This window comes from Pan troglodytes, chromosome 1 (genome assembly GCF_028858775.2).
Source record: "Pan troglodytes isolate AG18354 chromosome 1, NHGRI_mPanTro3-v2.0_pri, whole genome shotgun sequence".
In the NCBI taxonomy this organism is placed as follows: domain Eukaryota; kingdom Metazoa; phylum Chordata; class Mammalia; order Primates; family Hominidae; genus Pan; species Pan troglodytes.
Window position 1 is genome coordinate 104435161 of NC_072398.2, and position 21244 is coordinate 104456404.

A 21244-nucleotide genomic window follows, 5' to 3' on the forward strand; every position below is an offset into this window, starting at 1 on the left:
GTGACGACTGAGTGTAACTCACAGAGCTGAACATTCCTTTGGAGGGAGCCGTTTCGAAACACAGTAGTTGTGGAATCTGCAAGTGGATATTTGGACCTCTCTGAGGATTTCGTTGGAAACGGGATAAACCACACACAACTAAACAGAAGCATTCTCAGAACATTCTTCCTGATGTTTGCATTCAACTCACAGTGTTGAACCTTTCTTTGATAGTTCAGGTTTGAAACCCTCTTTTTGTAGAAACTGCAAGTGGATCCTTGCACCTCTCTGAGTATTTCGTTGGAAACGGGATAAACAGCACAGAGCTGAACGAAAGCATTCTCAGAACTTTCTTCGAGATGTTTGCATTCAACTCACAGTGTTGAACCTTTCTTTGATAGTTCAGGTTTGAAACCCTCTTTTTGAAGAAACTGCAAGTGGATAATTGCACCTCTTTGAGGCCTATGATAGTAAAGGGAATAGCTTCATATCAAAAGTAGAGGGAAGCATTCTCAGAAAATACTTTGTGATGATTGAGTTTAACTCACAGAGGTGAACATTCCTTTGGATGGAGCAGGTTTGAAACACACTTTTTGTAGAATCTGCAAGTGGATATTTGGATCTCTCTGAGGATTCCGTTGGAAACGGGATAACTGCACCTAACTAAACAGAAGCATTCTCAGAAATTTCTTTGTGATGTTTGCATTCAAATCCCAGAGTTGAACCTTCCGTTGATAGTTCAGGTTTGAAACACTCTTTTTGTAGGATCTGCAAGTGGATATTTGGACCACTCTGTGGCCTTCGTCTGAAACGGGTATATCTTCACATAAAATCTAGACAGAAGCCTTCTCAGAAACTTCGCCGTGATGAACGCATTCAACTCACAGAGTTGAACACTCCTATGGATAGAGCAGTTTTGAAACTCTCTTTTTGTGGAATCTGCAAGTGGATATGTGGACCTCTGTGAAGATTTCTTTGCAAACGGGAATATCTTCACATAAAAACTAAACAGAAGCATTCTCTGAAACTTCTCTGTGATCTTTGTTTTCAACTCACAGAGTTTCACATTGCTCTTCACAGAGCAGTTCTGAAACATTCTTTTTGAAGTGTCTGCAAGTGGACATTTGGAGAGCTCTCAGGCCTGTGGTGGAAAACGAATTATCGTCACCTAAAAACTAGAGAGAAGCATTGTCAGAAACTTCTTTGTGATGATTGCATTCAACTCACAGAGCTGAAGGTTCCCTTTCTAACAGCAGTTTCCAAACACTCTTTCTGTGGAATCTGCAAGTGGATATTTGGACCTCTTTGAAGATTTCGTTGGAAACGGGATAATCTTCCCAGAAAAGCTAAACAGAAGCATTCTCAGAAACTTCTTTCTCATGTTTGCATTCAACTCACAGAGTTGAACTTTCCTTTGGAGAGAGAAGCTTTGGAACACTCTTTTTCTAGAATCTGCAAGTGGACATTTGGAGGCCTTGGAGGCCTGTGGTGGAAAAGGAAATATCCTCCCGTAGAAACTAGATAGAAGCATTCTCAGAAACTACTTTGGCATGATTGCATTCAAGTCACAGAGTTGAACATTCCCTTTGACAGAGCAGTTTGGAAACTCTCTTTTTGTAGAATCTGCAAGTGGAGATATGGACCGCTTTGAGGCCTATGGTAGTAAAGGAAATAACTTCATATACAAACTAGACAGTAGCATTCTCAGAAAACTCTTTGTGACGACTGAGTGTAACTCACAGAGCTGAACATTCCTTTGGAGGGAGCCGTTTCGAAACACAGTAGTTGTGGAATCTGCAAGTGGATATTTGGACCTCTCTGAGGATTTCGTTGGAAACGGGATAAACCACACACAACTAAACAGAAGCATTCTCAGAACATTCTTCCTGATGTTTGCATTCAACTCACAGTGTTGAATCTTTCTTTGATAGTTCAGGTTTGAATCCCTCTTTTTGTAGAAACTGCCAGTGGATACTTGCACCTCTCTGAGGATTTCGTTGGAAACGGGATAAACAGCACAGAGCTGAACGAAAGCATTCTCAGAACTTTCTTCGAGATGTTTGCATTCAACTCACAGTGTTGAACCTTTCTTTGATAGTTCAGGTTTGAAACACTCTTTTTGAAGAGACTGCAAGTGGATAATTGCACCTCTTTGAGGCCTATGATAGTAAAGGGAATAGCTTCATATCAAAACTAGAGGGAAGCATTCTCAGAAAATACTTTGTGATGATTGAGTTTAACTCACAGAGCTGAACATTCCTTTGGATGGAGCAGGTTTGAAACACACTTTTTGTAGAATCTGCAAGTGGATATTTGGATCTCTCTGAGGATTCCGTTGGAAACGGGATAACTGCACCTAACTAAACAGAAGCATTCTCAGAAACTTCTTTGTGATGTTTGCATTCAAATCCCAGAGTTGAACCTTCCGTTGATAGTTCAGGTTTGAAACACTCTTTTTGTAGGATCTGCAAGTGGATATTTGGACCACTCTGTGGCCTTCGTCTGAAACGGGTATATCTTCACATAAAATCTAGACGGAAGCCTTCTCAGAAACTTCGCCGTGATGAACGCATTCAACTCACAGAGTTGAACACTCCTATGGATAGAGCAGTTTTGAAACTCTCTTTTTGTGGAATCTGCAAGTGGATATGTGGACCTCTGTGAAGATTTCTTTGCAAACGGGAATATCTTCACATAAAAACTAAACAGAAGCATTCTCTGAATCTTCTCTGTGATCTTTGTTTTCAACTCACAGAGTTTCACATTGCTTTTCATAGAGCAGTTCTGAAACATTCTTTTTGAAGTGTCTGCAAGTGGACATTTGGAGAGCTCTCAGGCCTGTGGTGGAAAACGAATTATCGTCACCTAAAAAGTAGAGAGAAGCATTGTCAGAAACTTATTTGTGATGATTGCATTCAACTCACAGAGCTGAAGGTTCCCTTTCTAACAGCAGTTTCCAAACACTCTTTCTGTGGAATCTGCAAGTGGATATTTGGACCTCTTTGAAGATTTCGTTGGAAACGGGATAAACTTCCCAGAAAAGTTAACAGAAGCATTCTCAGAAACTTCTTTGTCATGTTTGCATTCAACTCACAGAGTTGAACTTTCCTTTGGAGAGAGAAGCTTTGGAACACTCTTTTTCTAGAATCTGCAAGTGGACATTTGGAGACCTTGGAGGCCTGTGGTGGAAAAGGAAATATCTTCCCGTAGAAACTAGATAGAAGCATTCTCAGAAACTACTTTGGCATAATTGCATTCAAGTCACTGAGTTGAACATTCCCTTTGACAGAGGAGTTTGGAAACTCTCTTTTTGTAGAATCTGCAAGTGGAGATATGGACCGCTTTGAGGCCTATGGTAGTAAAGGAAATAACTTCATATACAAACTAGACAGTAGCATTCTCAGAAAACTCTTTGTGACGACTGAGTGTAACTCACAGAGCTGAACATTCCTTTGGAGGGAGCCGTTTCGAAACACAGTAGTTGTGGAATCTGCAAGTGGATATTTGGACCTCTCTGAGGATTTCGTTGGAAACGGGATAAACCACACACAACTAAACAGAAGCATTCTCAGAACATTCTTCCTGATGTTTGCATTCAACTCACAGTGTTGAACCTTTCTTTGATAGTTCAGGTTTGAAACCCTCTTTTTGTAGAAACTGCAAGTGGATACTTGCACCTCTCTGAGGATTTCGTTGGAAACGGGATAAACAGCACAGAGCTGAACGAAAGCATTCTCAGAACTTTCTTCGAGATGTTTGCATTCAACTCACAGTGTTGAACCTTTCTTTGATAGTTCAGGTTTGAAACCCTCTTTTTGAAGAAACTGCAAGTGGATAATTGCACCTCTTTGAGGCCTATGATAGTAAAGGGAATAGCTTCATATCAAAAGTAGAGGGAAGCATTCTCAGAAAATACTTTGTGATGATTGAGTTTAACTCACAGAGCTGAACATTCCTTTGGATGGAGCAGGTTTGAAACACACTTTTTGTAGAATCTGCAAGTGGATATTTGGATCTCTCTGAGGATTTCGTTGGAAACGGGATAACTGTACCTAACTAAACAGAAGCATTCTCAGAAACTTCTTTGTGATGTTTGCATTCAAATCCCAGAGTTGAACCTTCCGTTGATAGTTCAGGTTTGAAACACTCTTTTTGTAGGATCTGCAAGTGGATATTTGGACCACTCTGTGGCCTTCGTCTGAAACGGGTATATCTTCACATAAAATCTAGACAGAAGCCTTCTCAGAAACTTCGCCGTGATGAACGCATTCAACTCACAGAGTTGAACACTCCTATGGATAGAGCAGTTTTGAAACTCTCTTTTTGTGGAATCTGCAAGTGGATATGTGGACCTCTGTGAAGATTTCTTTGCAAACGAGAATATCTTCACATAAAAACTAAACAGAAGCATTCTCTGAAACTTCTCTGTGATCTTTGTTTTCAACTCACAGAGTTTCACATTGCTTTTCATAGAGCAGTTCTGAAACATTCTTTTTGAAGTGTCTGCAAGTGGACATTTGGAGAGCTCTCAGGCCTGTGGTGGAAAACGAATTATCGTCACCTAAAAACTAGAGAGAAGCATTGTCAGAAACTTCTTTGTGATGATTGCATTCAACTCACAGAGCTGAAGGTTCCCTTTCTAACAGCAGTTTCCAAACACTCTTTCTGTGGAATCTGCAAGTGGATATTTGGACCTCTTTGAAGATTTCGTTGGAAACGGGATAAACTTCCCAGAAAAGTTAACAGAAGCATTCTCAGAAACTTCTTTGTCATGTTTGCATTCAACTCACAGAGTTGAACTTTCCTTTGGAGAGAGAAGCTTTGGAACACTCTTTTTCTAGAATCTGCAAGTGGACATTTGGAGGCCTTGGAGGCCTGTGGTGGAAAAGGAAATATCTTCCCGTAGAAACTAGATAGAAGCATTCTCAGAAACTACTTTGGCATGATTGCATTCAAGTCACAGAGTTGAACATTCCCTTTGACAGAGGAGTTTGGAAACTCTCTTTTTGTAGAATCTGCAAGTGGAGATATGGACCGCTTTGAGGCCTATGGTAGTAAAGGAAATAACTTCATATACAAACTAGACAGTAGCATTCTCAGAAAACTCTTTGTGACGACTGAGTGTAACTCACAGAGCTGAACATTCCTTTGGAGGGAGCCGTTTCGAAACACAGTAGTTGTGGAATCTGCAAGTGGATATTTGGACCTCTCTGAGGATTTCGTTGGAAACGGGATAAACCACACACAACTAAACAGAAGCATTCTCAGAACATTCTTCCTGATGTTTGCATTCAACTCACAGTGTTGAACCTTTCTTTCATAGTTCAGGTTTGAAACCCTCTTTTTGTAGAAACTGCAAGTGGATCCTTGCACCTCTCTGAGGATTTCGTTGGAAACGGGATAAACAGCACAGAGCTGAACGAAAGCATTCTCAGAACTTTCTTCGAGATGTTTGCATTCAACTCACAGTGTTGAACCTTTCTTTGATAGTTCAGGTTTGAAACCCTCTTTTTGAAGAAACTGCAAGTGGATAATTGCACCTCTTTGAGGCCTATGATAGTAAAGGGAATAGCTTCATATCAAAAGTAGAGGGAAGCATTCTCAGAAAATACTTTGTGATGATTGAGTTTAACTCACAGAGCTGAACATTCCTTTGGATGGAGCAGGTTTGAAACACACTTTTTGTAGAATCTGCAAGTGGATATTTGGATCTCTCTGAGGATTTCGTTGGAAACGGGATAACTGTACCTAACTAAACAGAAGCATTCTCAGAAACTTCTTTGTGATGTTTGCATTCAAATCCCAGAGTTGAACCTTCCGTTGATAGTTCAGGTTTGAAACACTCTTTTTGTAGGATCTGCAAGTGGATATTTGGACCACTCTGTGGCCTTTGTCTGAAACGGGTATATCTTCACATAAAATCTAGACAGAAGCCTTCTCAGAAACTTCGCCGTGATGAACGCATTCAACTCACAGAGTTGAACACTCCTATGGATAGAGCAGTTTTGAAACTCTCTTTTTGTGGAATCTGCAAGTGGATATGTGGACCTCTGTGAAGATTTCTTTGCAAACGGGAATATCTTCACATAAAAACTAAACAGAAGCATTCTCTGAAACTTCTCTGTGATCTTTGTTTTCAACTCACAGAGTTTCACATTGCTTTTCACAGAGCAGTTCTGAAACATTCTTTTTGAAGTGTCTGCAAGTGGACATTTGGAGAGCTCTCAGGCCTGTGGTGGAAAACGAATTATCGTCACCTAAAAACTAGAGAGAAGCCTTGTCAGAAACTTCTTTGTGATGATTGCATTCAACTCACAGAGCTGAAGGTTCCCTTTCTAACAGCAGTTTCCAAACACTCTTTCTGTGGAATCTGCAAGTGGATATTTGGACCTCTTTGAAGATTTCGTTGGAAACGGGATAATCTTCCCAGAAAAGCTAAACAGAAGCATTCTCAGAAACTTCTTTCTCATGTTTGCATTCAACTCACAGAGTTGAACTTTCCTTTGGAGAGAGAAGCTTTGGAACACTCTTTTTCTAGAATCTGCAAGTGGACATTTGGAGGCCTTGGAGGCCTGTGGTGGAAAAGGAAATATCCTCCCGTAGAAACTAGATAGAAGCATTCTCAGAAACTACTTTGGCATGATTGCATTCAAGTCACAGAGTTGAACATTCCCTTTGACAGAGCAGTTTGGAAACTCTCTTTTTGTAGAATCTGCAAGTGGAGATATGGACCGCTTTGAGGCCTATGGTAGTAAAGGAAATAACTTCATATACAAACTAGACAGTAGCATTCTCAGAAAACACTTTGTGACGACTGAGTGTAACTCACAGAGCTGAACATTCCTTTGGAGGGAGCCGTTTCGAAACACAGTAGTTGTGGAATCTGCAAGTGGATATTTGGACCTCTCTGAGGATTTCGTTGGAAACGGGATAAACCACACACAACTAAACAGAAGCATTCTCAGAACATTCTTCCTGATGTTTGCATTCAACTCACAGTGTTGAATCTTTCTTTGATAGTTCAGGTTTGAATCCCTCTTTTTGTAGAAACTGCCAGTGGATACTTGCACCTCTCTGAGGATTTCGTTGGAAACGGGATAAACAGCACAGAGCTGAACGAAAGCATTCTCAGAACTTTCTTCGAGATGTTTGCATTCAACTCACAGTGTTGAACCTTTCTTTGATAGTTCAGGTTTGAAACACTCTTTTTGAAGAGACTGCAAGTGGATAATTGCACCTCTTTGAGGCCTATGATAGTAAAGGGAATAGCTTCATATCAAAACTAGAGGGAAGCATTCTCAGAAAATACTTTGTGATGATTGAGTTTAACTCACAGAGCTGAACATTCCTTTGGATGGAGCAGGTTTGAAACACACTTTTTGTAGAATCTGCAAGTGGATATTTGGATCTCTCTGAGGATTCCGTTGGAAACGGGATAACTGCACCTAACTAAACAGAAGCATTCTCAGAAACTTCTTTGTGATGTTTGCATTCAAATCCCAGAGTTGAACCTTCCGTTGATAGTTCAGGTTTGAAACACTCTTTTTGTAGGATCTGCAAGTGGATATTTGGACCACTCTGTGGCCTTCGTCTGAAACGGGTATATCTTCACATAAAATCTAGACGGAAGCCTTCTCAGAAACTTCGCCGTGATGAACGCATTCAACTCACAGAGTTGAACACTCCTATGGATAGAGCAGTTTTGAAACTCTCTTTTTGTGGAATCTGCAAGTGGATATGTGGACCTCTGTGAAGATTTCTTTGCAAACGGGAATATCTTCACATAAAAACTAAACAGAAGCATTCTCTGAATCTTCTCTGTGATCTTTGTTTTCAACTCACAGAGTTTCACATTGCTTTTCATAGAGCAGTTCTGAAACATTCTTTTTGAAGTGTCTGCAAGTGGACATTTGGAGAGCTCTCAGGCCTGTGGTGGAAAACGAATTATCGTCACCTAAAAAGTAGAGAGAAGCATTGTCAGAAACTTATTTGTGATGATTGCATTCAACTCACAGAGCTGAAGGTTCCCTTTCTAACAGCAGTTTCCAAACACTCTTTCTGTGGAATCTGCAAGTGGATATTTGGACCTCTTTGAAGATTTCGTTGGAAACGGGATAAACTTCCCAGAAAAGTTAACAGAAGCATTCTCAGAAACTTCTTTGTCATGTTTGCATTCAACTCACAGAGTTGAACTTTCCTTTGGAGAGAGAAGCTTTGGAACACTCTTTTTCTAGAATCTGCAAGTGGACATTTGGAGACCTTGGAGGCCTGTGGTGGAAAAGGAAATATCTTCCCGTAGAAACTAGATAGAAGCATTCTCAGAAACTACTTTGGCATAATTGCATTCAAGTCACTGAGTTGAACATTCCCTTTGACAGAGGAGTTTGGAAACTCTCTTTTTGTAGAATCTGCAAGTGGAGATATGGACCGCTTTGAGGCCTATGGTAGTAAAGGAAATAACTTCATATACAAACTAGACAGTAGCATTCTCAGAAAACTCTTTGTGACGACTGAGTGTAACTCACAGAGCTGAACATTCCTTTGGAGGGAGCCGTTTCGAAACACAGTAGTTGTGGAATCTGCAAGTGGATATTTGGACCTCTCTGAGGATTTCGTTGGAAACGGGATAAACCACACACAACTAAACAGAAGCATTCTCAGAACATTCTTCCTGATGTTTGCATTCAACTCACAGTGTTGAACCTTTCTTTGATAGTTCAGGTTTGAAACCCTCTTTTTGTAGAAACTGCAAGTGGATACTTGCGCCTCTCTGAGGATTTCGTTGGAAACGGGATAAACAGCACAGAGCTGAACGAAAGCATTCTCAGAACTTTCTTCGAGATGTTTGCATTCAACTCACAGTGTTGAACCTTTCTTTGATAGTTCAGGTTTGAAACCCTCTTTTTGAAGAAACTGCAAGTGGATAATTGCACCTCTTTGAGGCCTATGATAGTAAAGGGAATAGCTTCATATCAAAAGTAGAGGGAAGCATTCTCAGAAAATACTTTGTGATGATTGAGTTTAACTCACAGAGCTGAACATTCCTTTGGATGGAGCAGGTTTGAAACACACTTTTTGTAGAATCTGCAAGTGGATATTTGGATCTCTCTGAGGATTTCGTTGGAAACGGGATAACTGTACCTAACTAAACAGAAGCATTCTCAGAAACTTCTTTGTGATGTTTGCATTCAAATCCCAGAGTTGAACCTTCCGTTGATAGTTCAGGTTTGAAACACTCTTTTTGTAGGATCTGCAAGTGGATATTTGGACCACTCTGTGGCCTTCGTCTGAAACGGGTATATCTTCACATAAAATCTAGACAGAAGCCTTCTCAGAAACTTCGCCGTGATGAACGCATTCAACTCACAGAGTTGAACACTCCTATGGATAGAGCAGTTTTGAAACTCTCTTTTTGTGGAATCTGCAAGTGGATATGTGGACCTCTGTGAAGATTTCTTTGCAAACGAGAATATCTTCACATAAAAACTAAACAGAAGCATTCTCTGAAACTTCTCTGTGATCTTTGTTTTCAACTCACAGAGTTTCACATTGCTTTTCATAGAGCAGTTCTGAAACATTCTTTTTGAAGTGTCTGCAAGTGGACATTTGGAGAGCTCTCAGGCCTGTGGTGGAAAACGAATTATCGTCACCTAAAAACTAGAGAGAAGCATTGTCAGAAACTTCTTTGTGATGATTGCATTCAACTCACAGAGCTGAAGGTTCCCTTTCTAACAGCAGTTTCCAAACACTCTTTCTGTGGAATCTGCAAGTGGATATTTGGACCTCTTTGAAGATTTCGTTGGAAACGGGATAAACTTCCCAGAAAAGTTAACAGAAGCATTCTCAGAAACTTCTTTGTCATGTTTGCATTCAACTCACAGAGTTGAACTTTCCTTTGGAGAGAGAAGCTTTGGAACACTCTTTTTCTAGAATCTGCAAGTGGACATTTGGAGGCCTTGGAGGCCTGTGGTGGAAAAGGAAATATCTTCCCGTAGAAACTAGATAGAAGCATTCTCAGAAACTACTTTGGCATGATTGCATTCAAGTCACAGAGTTGAACATTCCCTTTGACAGAGGAGTTTGGAAACTCTCTTTTTGTAGAATCTGCAAGTGGAGATATGGACCGCTTTGAGGCCTATGGTAGTAAAGGAAATAACTTCATATACAAACTAGACAGTAGCATTCTCAGAAAACTCTTTGTGACGACTGAGTGTAACTCACAGAGCTGAACATTCCTTTGGAGGGAGCCGTTTCGAAACACAGTAGTTGTGGAATCTGCAAGTGGATATTTGGACCTCTCTGAGGATTTCGTTGGAAACGGGATAAACCACACACAACTAAACAGAAGCATTCTCAGAACATTCTTCCTGATGTTTGCATTCAACTCACAGTGTTGAACCTTTCTTTGATAGTTCAGGTTTGAAACCCTCTTTTTGTAGAAACTGCAAGTGGATCCTTGCACCTCTCTGAGGATTTCGTTGGAAACGGGATAAACAGCACAGAGCTGAACGAAAGCATTCTCAGAACTTTCTTCGAGATGTTTGCATTCAACTCACAGTGTTGAACCTTTCTTTGATAGTTCAGGTTTGAAACCCTCTTTTTGAAGAAACTGCAAGTGGATAATTGCACCTCTTTGAGGCCTATGATAGTAAAGGGAATAGCTTCATATCAAAAGTAGAGGGAAGCATTCTCAGAAAATACTTTGTGATGATTGAGTTTAACTCACAGAGCTGAACATTCCTTTGGATGGAGCAGGTTTGAAACACACTTTTTGTAGAATCTGCAAGTGGATATTTGGATCTCTCTGAGGATTTCGTTGGAAACGGGATAACTGTACCTAACTAAACAGAAGCATTCTCAGAAACTTCTTTGTGATGTTTGCATTCAAATCCCAGAGTTGAACCTTCCGTTGATAGTTCAGGTTTGAAACACTCTTTTTGTAGGATCTGCAAGTGGATATTTGGACCACTCTGTGGCCTTCGTCTGAAACGGGTATATCTTCACATAAAATCTAGACAGAAGCCTTCTCAGAAACTTCGCCGTGATGAACGCATTCAACTCACAGAGTTGAACACTCCCATGGATAGAGCAGTTTTGAAACTCTCTTTTTGTGGAATCTGCAAGTGGATATGTGGACCTCTGTGAAGATTTCTTTGCAAACGAGAATATCTTCACATAAAAACTAAACAGAAGCATTCTCTGAAACTTCTCTGTGATCTTTGTTTTCAACTCACAGAGTTTCACATTGCTTTTCATAGAGCAGTTCTGAAACATTCTTTTTGAAGTGTCTGCAAGTGGACATTTGGAGAGCTCTCAGGCCTGTGGTGGAAAACGAATTATCGTCACCTAAAAACTAGAGAGAAGCATTGTCAGAAACTTCTTTGTGATGATTGCATTCAACTCACAGAGCTGAAGGTTCCCTTTCTAACAGCAGTTTCCAAACACTCTTTCTGTGGAATCTGCAAGTGGATATTTGGACCTCTTTGAAGATATCGTTGGAGACGGGATAATCTACCCAGAAAAGCTAAACAGAAGCATTCTCAGAAACTTCTTTGTCATGTTTGCATTCAACTCACAGAGTTGAACTTTCCTTTGGAGAGAGAAGCTTTGGAACACTCTTTTTCTAGAATCTGCAAGTGGACATTTGGAGGCCTTGGAGGCCTGTGGTGGAAAAGGAAATATCTTCCCGTAGAAACTAGATAGAAGCATTCTCAGAAACTACTTTGGCATGATTGCATTCAAGTCACAGAGTTGAACATTCCCTTTGACAGAGGAGTTTGGAAACTCTCTTTTTGTAGAATCTGCAAGTGGAGATATGGACCGCTTTGGGGCCTATGGTAGTAAAGGAAATAACTTCATATACAAACTAGACAGTAGCATTCTCAGAAAACTCTTTGTGACGACTGAGTGTAACTCACAGAGCTGAACATTCCTTTGGAGTGAGCCGTTTCGAAACACAGTAGTTGTGGAATCTGCAAGTGGATATTTGGACCTCTCTGAGGATTTCGTTGGAAACGGGATAAACCACACACAACTAAACAGAAGCATTCTCAGAACATTCTTCCTGATGTTTGGATTCAACTCACAGTGTTGAATCTTTCTTTGATAGTTCAGGTTTGAAACCCTCTTTTTATAGAAACTGCCAGTGGATACTTGCACCTCTCTGAGGATTTCGTTGGAAACGGGATAAACAGCACAGACCTGAACGAAAGCATTCTCAGAACTTTCTTCGAGATGTTTGCATTCAACTCACAGTGTTGAACCTTTCTTTGATAGTTCAGGTTTGAAACCCTCTTTTTGAAGAAACTGCAAGTGGATAATTGCACCTCTTTGAGGCCTATGATAGTAAAGGGAATAGCTTCATATCAAAACTAGAGGGAAGCATTCTCAGAAAATACTTTGTGATGATTGAGTTTAACTCACAGAGCTGAACATTCCTTTGGATGGAGCAGGTTTGAAACACACTTTTTGTAGAATCTGCAAGTGGATATTTGGATCTCTCTGAGGATTCCGTTGGAAACGGGATAACTGCACCTAACTAAACAGAAGCATTCTCAGAAACTTCTTTGTGATGTTTGCATTCAAATCCCAGAGTTGAAACTTCCGTTGATAGTTCAGGTTTGAAACACTCTTTTTGTAGGATCTGCAAGTGGATATTTGGACCACTCTGTGGCCTTCGTCTGAAACGGGTATATCTTCACATAAAATCTAGACGGAAGCCTTCTCAGAAACTTCGCCGTGATGAACGCATTCAACTCACAGAGTTGAACACTCCTATGGATAGAGCAGTTTTGAAACTCTCTTTTTGTGGAATCTGCAAGTGGATATGTGGACCTCTGTGAAGATTTCTTTGCAAACGGGTATATCTTCACATAAAAACTAAACAGAAGCATTCTCTGAATCTTCTCTGTGATCTTTGTTTTCAACTCACAGAGTTTCACATTGCTTTTCATAGAGCAGTTCTGAAACATTCTTTTTGAAGTGTCTGCAAGTGGACATTTGGAGAGCTCTCAGGCCTGTGGTGGAAAACGAATTATCGTCACCTAAAAACTAGAGAGAAGCATTGTCAGAAACTTCTTTGTGATGATTGCATTCAACTCACAGAGCTGAAGGTTCCCTTTCTAACAGCAGTTTCCAAACACTCTTTCTGTGGAATCTGCAAGTGGATATTTGGACCTCTTTGAAGATTTCGTTGGAAACGGGATAAACTTCCCAGAAAAGTTAACAGAAGCATTCTCAGAAACTTCTTTGTCATGTTTGCATTCAACTCACAGAGTTGAACTTTCCTTTGGAGAGAGAAGCTTTGGAACACTCTTTTTCTAGAATCTGCAAGTGGACATTTGGAGGCCTTGGAGGCCTGTGGTGGAAAAGGAAATATCTTCCCGTAGAAACTAGATAGAAGCATTCTCAGAAACTACTTTGGCATGATTGCATTCAAGTCACAGAGTTGAACATTCCCTTTGACAGAGGAGTTTGGAAACTCTCTTTTTGTAGAATCTGCAAGTGGAGATATGGACCGCTTTGAGGCCTATGGTAGTAAAGGAAATAACTTCATATACAAACTAGACAGTAGCATTCTCAGAAAACTCTTTGTGACGACTGAGTGTAACTCACAGAGCTGAACATTCCTTTGGAGGGAGCCGTTTCGAAACACAGTAGTTGTGGAATCTGCAAGTGGATATTTGGACCTCTCTGAGGATTTCGTTGGAAACGGGATAAACCACACACAACTAAACAGAAGCATTCTCAGAACATTCTTCCTGATGTTTGCATTCAACTCACAGTGTTGAACCTTTCTTTGATAGTTCAGGTTTGAAACCCTCTTTTTGTAGAAACTGCAAGTGGATCCTTGCACCTCTCTGAGGATTTCGTTGGAAACGGGATAAACAGCACAGAGCTGAACGAAAGCATTCTCAGAACTTTCTTCGAGATGTTTGCATTCAACTCACAGTGTTGAACCTTTCTTTGATAGTTCAGGTTTGAAACCCTCTTTTTGAAGAAACTGCAAGTGGATAATTGCACCTCTTTGAGGCCTATGATAGTAAAGGGAATAGCTTCATATCAAAAGTAGAGGGAAGCATTCTCAGAAAATACTTTGTGATGATTGAGTTTAACTCACAGAGCTGAACATTCCTTTGGATGGAGCAGGTTTGAAACACACTTTTTGTAGAATCTGCAAGTGGATATTTGGATCTCTCTGAGGATTTCGTTGGAAACGGGATAACTGTACCTAACTAAACAGAAGCATTCTCAGAAACTTCTTTGTGATGTTTGCATTCAAATCCCAGAGTTGAACCTTCCGTTGATAGTTCAGGTTTGAAACACTCTTTTTGTAGGATCTGCAAGTGGATATTTGGACCACTCTGTGGCCTTCGTCTGAAACGGGTATATCTTCACATAAAATCTAGACAGAAGCCTTCTCAGAAACTTCGCCGTGATGAACGCATTCAACTCACCGAGTTGAACACTCCTATGGATAGAGCAGTTTTGAAACTCTCTTTTTGTGGAATCTGCAAGTGGATATGTGGACCTCTGTGAAGATTTCTTTGCAAACGGGAATATCTTCACATAAAAACTAAACAGAAGCATTCTCTGAAACTTCTCTGTGATCTTTGTTTTCAACTCACAGAGTTTCACATTGCTTTTCATAGAGCAGTTCTGAAACATTCTTTTTGAAGTGTCTGCAAGTGGACATTTGGAGAGCTCTCAGGCCTGTGGTGGAAAACGAATTATCGTCACCTAAAAACTAGAGAGAAGCATTGTCAGAAACTTCTTTGTGATGATTGCATTCAACTCACAGAGCTGAAGGTTCCCTTTCTAACAGCAGTTTCCAAACACTCTTTCTGTGGAATCTGCAAGTGGATATTTGGACCTCTTTGAAGATATCGTTGGAGACGGGATAATCTACCCAGAAAAGCTAAACAGAAGCATTCTCAGAAACTTCTTTGTCATGTTTGCATTCAACTCACAGAGTTGAACTTTCCTTTGGAGAGAGAAGCTTTGGAACACTCTTTTTCTAGAATCTGCAAGTGGACATTTGGAGGCCTTGGAGGCCTGTGGTGGAAAAGGAAATATCTTCCCGTAGAAACTAGATAGAAGCATTCTCAGAAACTACTTTGGCATGATTGCATTCAAGTCACAGAGTTGAACATTCCCTTTGACAGAGGAGTTTGGAAACTCTCTTTTTGTAGAATCTGCAAGTGGAGATATGGACCGCTTTGGGGCCTATGGTAGTAAAGGAAATAACTTCATATACAAACTAGACAGTAGCATTCTCAGAAAACTCTTTGTGACGACTGAGTGTAACTCACAGAGCTGAACATTCCTTTGGAGTGAGCCGTTTCGAAACACAGTAGTTGTGGAATCTGCAAGTGGATATTTGGACCTCTCTGAGGATTTCGTTGGAAACGGGATAAACCACACACAACTAAACAGAAGAATTCTCTGAACATTCTTCCTGATGTTTGCATTCAACTCACAGTGTTGAACCTGTCTTTGATAGTTCAGGTTTGAAACCCTCTTTTTGTAGAAACTGCAAGTGGATACTTGCACCTCTCTGAGGATTTCGTTGGAAACGGGATAAACAGCACAGAGCTGAACGAAAGCATTCTCAGAACTTTCTTCGAGATGTTTGCATTCAACTCACAGTGTTGAACCTTTCTTTGATAGTTCAGGTTTGAAACACTCTTTTTGAAGAGACTGCAAGTGGATAATTGCACCTCTTTGAGGCCTATGATAGTAAAGGGAATAGCTTCATATCAAAACTAGAGGGAAGCATTCTCAGAAAATACTTTGTGATGATTGAGTTTAACTCACAGAGGTGAACATTCCTTTGGATGGAGCAGGTTTGAAACACACTTTTTGTAGAATCTGCAAGTGGATATTTGGATCTCTCTGAGGATTCCGTTGGAAACGGGATAACTGCACCTAACTAAACAGAAGCATTCTCAGAAACTTCTTTGTGATATTTGCATTCAAATCCCAGAGTTGAACCTTCCGTTGATAGTTCAGGTTTGAAACACTCTTTTTGTAGGATCTGCAAGTGGATATTTGGACCACTCTGTGGCCTTTGTCTGAAACGGGTATATCTTCACATAAAATCTAGACGGAAGCCTTCTCAGAAACTTCGCCGTGATGAACGCATTCAACTCACAGAGTTGAACACTCCTATGGATAGAGCAGTTTTGAAACTCTCTTTTTGTGGAATCTGCAAGTGGATATGTGGACCTCTGTGAAGATTTCTTTGCAAACGGGTATATCTTCACATAAAAACTAAACAGAAGCATTCTCTGAAACTTCTCTGTGATCTTTGTTTTCAACTCACAGAGTTTCACATTGCTTTTCATAGAGCAGTTCTGAAACATTCTTTTTGAAGTGTCTGCAAGTGGACATTTGGAGAGCTCTCAGGCCTGTGGTGGAAAACGAATTATCGTCACCTAAAAACTAGAGAGAAGTATTGTCAGAAACTTCTTTGTGATGATTGCATTCAACTCACAGAGCTGAAGGTTCCCTTTCTAACAGCAGTTTGCAAACACTCTTTCTGTGGAATCTGCAAGTGGATATTTGGACCTCTTTGAAGATTTCTTTGGAAACGGGATAAACTTCCCAGAAAAGTTAACAGAAGCATTCTCAGAAACCTCTTTGTCATGTTTGCATTCAACTCACAGAGTTGAACTTTCCTTTGGAGAGAGAAGCTTTGGAACACTCTTTTTCTAGAATCTGCAAGTGGACATTTGGAGGCCTTGGAGGCCTGTGGTGGAAAAGGAAATATCTTCCCGTAGAAACTAGATAGAAGCATTCTCAGAAACTACTTTGGCATGATTGCATTCAAGTCACAGAGTTGAACATTCCCTTTGACAGAGGAGTTTGGAAACTCTCTTTTTGTAGAATCTGCAAGTGGAGATATGGACCGCTTTGAGGCCTATGGTAGTAAAGGAAATAACTTCATATACAAACTAGACAGTAGCATTCTCAGAAAACTCTTTGTGACGACTGAGTGTAACTCACAGAGCTGAACATTCCTTTGGAGGGAGCCGTTTCGAAACACAGTAGTTGTGGAATCTGCAAGTGGATATTTGGACCTCTCTGAGGATTTCGTTGGAAACGGGATAAACCACACATAACTAAACAGAAGCATTCTCAGAACATTCTTCCTGATGTTTGCATTCAACTCACAGTGTTGAACCTTTCTTTGATAGTTCAGGTTTGAAACCCTCTTTTTGTAGAAACTGCAAGTGGATACTTGCACCTCTCTGAGGATTTCGTTGGAAACGGGATAAACAGCACAGAGCTGAACGAAAGCATTCTCAGAACTTTCTTCGAGATGTTTGCATTCATCTCACAGTGTTGAACCTTTCTTTGATAGTTCAGGTTTGAAACCCTCTTTTTGAAGAAACTGCAAGTGGATAATTGCACCTCTTTGAGGCCTATGATAGTAAAGGGAATAGCTTCATATCAAAAGTAGAGGGAAGCATTCTCAGAAAATACTTTGTGATGATTGAGTTTAACTCACAGAGCTGAACATTCCTTTGGATGGAGCAGGTTTGAAACACACTTTTTGCAGGATCTGCAAGTGGATATTTGGATCTCTCTGAGGATTTCGTTGGAAACGGGATAACTGCACCTAACTAAACAGAAGCATTCTCAGAAACTTCTTTGTGATGTTTGCATTCAAATCCCAGATTTGAACCTTCCGTTGATAGTTCAGGTTTGAAACACTCTTTTTGTAGGATCTGCAAGTGGATATTTGGACCACTCTGTGGCCTTCGTCTGAAACGGGTATATCTTCACATAAAATCTAGACAGAAGCCTTCTCAGAAACTTCGCCGTGATGAACGCATTCAACTCACAGAGTTGAACACTCCTATGGATAGAGCAGTTTTGAAACTCTCTTTTTGTGGAATCTGCAAGTGGATATGTGGACCTCTGTGAAGATTTCTTTGCAAACGGGAATATCTTCACATAAAAACTAAACAGAAGCATTCTCTGAAACTTCTCTGTGATCTTTGTTTTCAACTCACAGAGTTTCACATTGCTTTTCATAGAGCAGTTCTGAAACATTCTTTTTGAAGTGTCTGCAAGTGGACATTTGGAGAGCTCTCAGGCCTGTGGTGGAAAACGAATTATCGTCACCTAAAAACTAGAGAGAAGTATTGTCAGAAACTTCTTTGTGATGATTGCATTCAACTCACAGAGCTGAAGATTCCCTTTCTAACAGCAGTTTGCAAACACTCTTTCTGTGGAATCTGCAAGTGGATATTTGGACCTCTTTGAAGATTTCTTTGGAAACGGGATAAACTTCCCAGAAAAGTTAACAGAAGCATTCTCAGAAACCTCTTTGTCATGTTTGCATTCAACTCACAGAGTTGAACTTTCCTTTGGAGAGAGAAGCTTTGGAACACTCTTTTTCTAGAATCTGCAAGTGGACATTTGGAGGCCTTGGAGGCCTGTGGTGGAAAAGGAAATATCTTCCCGTAGAAACTAGATAGAAGCATTCTCAGAAACTACTTTGGCATGATTGCATTCAAGTCACAGAGTTGAACATTCCCTTTGACAGAGGAGTTTGGAAATTCTCTTTTTGTAGAATCTGCAAGTGGAGATATGGACCGCTTTGAGGCCTATGGTAGTAAAGGAAATAACTTCATATACAAACTAGACAGTAGCATTCTCAGAAAACTCTTTGTGACGACTGAGTGTAACTCACAGAGCTGAACATTCCTTTGGAGGGAGCCGTTTCGAAACACAGTAGTTGTGGAATCTGCAAGTGGATATTTGGACCTCTCTGAGGATTTCGTTGGAAACGGGATAAACCACACACAACTAAACAGAAGCATTCCCAGAACATTCTTCCTGATGTTTGCATTCAACTCACAGTGTTGAACCTTTCTTTGATAGTTCAGGTTTGAAACCCTCTTTTTGTAGAAACTGCAAGTGGATACTTGCACCTCTCTGAGGATTTCGTTGGAAACGGGATAAACAGCACAGAGCTGAACGAAAGCATTCTCAGAACTTTCTTCGAGATGTTTGCATTCAACTCACAGTGTTGAACCTTTCTTTGATAGTTCAGGTTTGAAACACTCTTTTTGAAGAGACTGCAAGTGGATAATTGCACCTCTTTGAGGCCTATGATAGTGAAGGGAATAGCTTCATATCAAAACTAGAGGGAAGCATTCTCAGAAAATACTTTGTGATGATTGAGTTTAACTCACAGAGCTGAACATTCCTTTGGATGGAGCAGGTTTGAAACACACTTTTTCTAGAATCTGCAAGTGGATATTTGGATCTCTCTGAGGATTCCGTTGGAAACGGGATAACTGCACCTAACTAAACAGAAGCATTCTCAGAAACTTCTTTGTGATGTTTGCATTCAAATCCCAGAGTTGAACCTTCCGTTGATAGTTCAGGTTTGAAACACTCTTTTTGTAGGATCTGCAAGTGGATATTTGGACCACTCTGTGGCCTTCGTCTGAAACGGGTATATCTTCACATAAAATCTAGACAGAAGCCTTCTCAGAAACTTCGCCGTGATGAACGCATTCAACTCACAGAGTTGAACACTCCTATGGATAGAGCAGTTTTGAAACTCTCTTTTTGTGGAATCTGCAAGTGGATATGTGGACCTCTGTGAAGATTTCTTTGCACACAGGTATATCTTCACATAAAAACTAAACAGAAGCATTCTCTGAAACTTCTCTGTGATCTTTGTTTTCAACTGACAGAGTTTCACATTGCTTTTCATAGAGCAGTTCTGAAACATTCTTTTTGAAGTGTCTGCAAGTGGACATTTGGAGAGCTCTCAGGCCTGTGGTGGAAAACGAATTATCGTCACCTAAAAACTAGAGAGAAGCATTGTCAGAAACTTCTTTGTGATGATTGCATTCAACTCACAGAGCTGAAGGTTCCCTTTCTAACAGCAGTTTCCAAACACTCTTTCTGTGGAATCTGCAAGTGGATATTTGGACCTCTTTGAAGATTTCGTTGGAAACGGGATAAACTTCCCAGAAAAGTTAACAGAAGCATTCTCAGAAACTTCTTTGTCATGTTTGCATTCAACTCACAGAGTTGAACTTTCCTTTGGAGAGAGAAGCTTTGGAACACTCTTTTTCTAGAATCTGCAAGTGGACATTTGGAGGCCTTGGAGGCCTGTGGTGGAAAAGGAAATATCTTCCCGTAGAAACTAGATAGAAGCATTCTCAGAAACTACTTTGGCATGATTGCATTCAAGTCACAGAGTTGAACATTCCCTTTGACAGAGGAGTTTGGAAACTCTCTTTTTGTAGAATCTGCAAGTGGAGATATGGACCGCTTTGAGGCCTATGGTAGTAAAGGAAATAACTTCATATACAAACTAGACAGTAGCATTCTCAGAAAACTCTTTGTGATGACTGAGTGTAACTCACAGAGCAGAACATTCCTTTGGAGTGAGCCGTTTCGAAACACAGTAGTTGTGGAATCTGCAAGTGGATATTTGGACCTCTGTGAGGATTTCGTTGGAAACGGGATAAACCACACACAACTAAACAGAAGCATTCTCAGAACATTCTTCCTGATGTTTGCATTCAACTCACAGTGTTGAATCTTTCTTTGATAGTTCAGGTTTGAAACCCTCTTTTTGTAGAAACTGCAAGTGGATACTTGCACCTCTCTGAGGATTTCGTTGGAAACGGGATAAACAGCACAGACCTGAACGAAAGCATTCTCAGAACTTTCTTCGAGATGTTTGCATTCAACTCACAGTGTTGAACCTTTCTTTGATAGTTCAGGTTTGAAACACTCTTTTTGAAGAGTCTGCAAGTGGATAATTGCACCTCTTTGAGGCCTATGATAGTAAAGGGAATAGCTTCATATCAAAACTAGAGGGAAGCATTCTCAGAAAATCCTTTGTGATGATTGAGTTTAACTCACAGAGCTGAACATTCCTTTGGATGGAGCAGGTTTGAAACACACTTTTTGTAGAATCTGCAAGTGGATATTTGGATCTCTCTGAGGATTCCGTTGGAAACGGGATAACTGCACCGAACTAAACAGAAGCATTCTCAGAAACTTCTTTGTGATGTTTGCATTCAAATCCCAGAGTTGAACCTTCCGTTGATAGTTCAGGTTTGAAACACTCTTTTTGTAGGATCTGCAAGTGGATATTTGGACCACTCTGTGGCCTTCGTCTGAAACGGGTATATCTTCACATAAAATCTAGACGGAAGCCTTCTCAGAAACTTCGCCGTGATGAACGCATTCAACTCACAGAGTTGAACACTCCTATGGATAG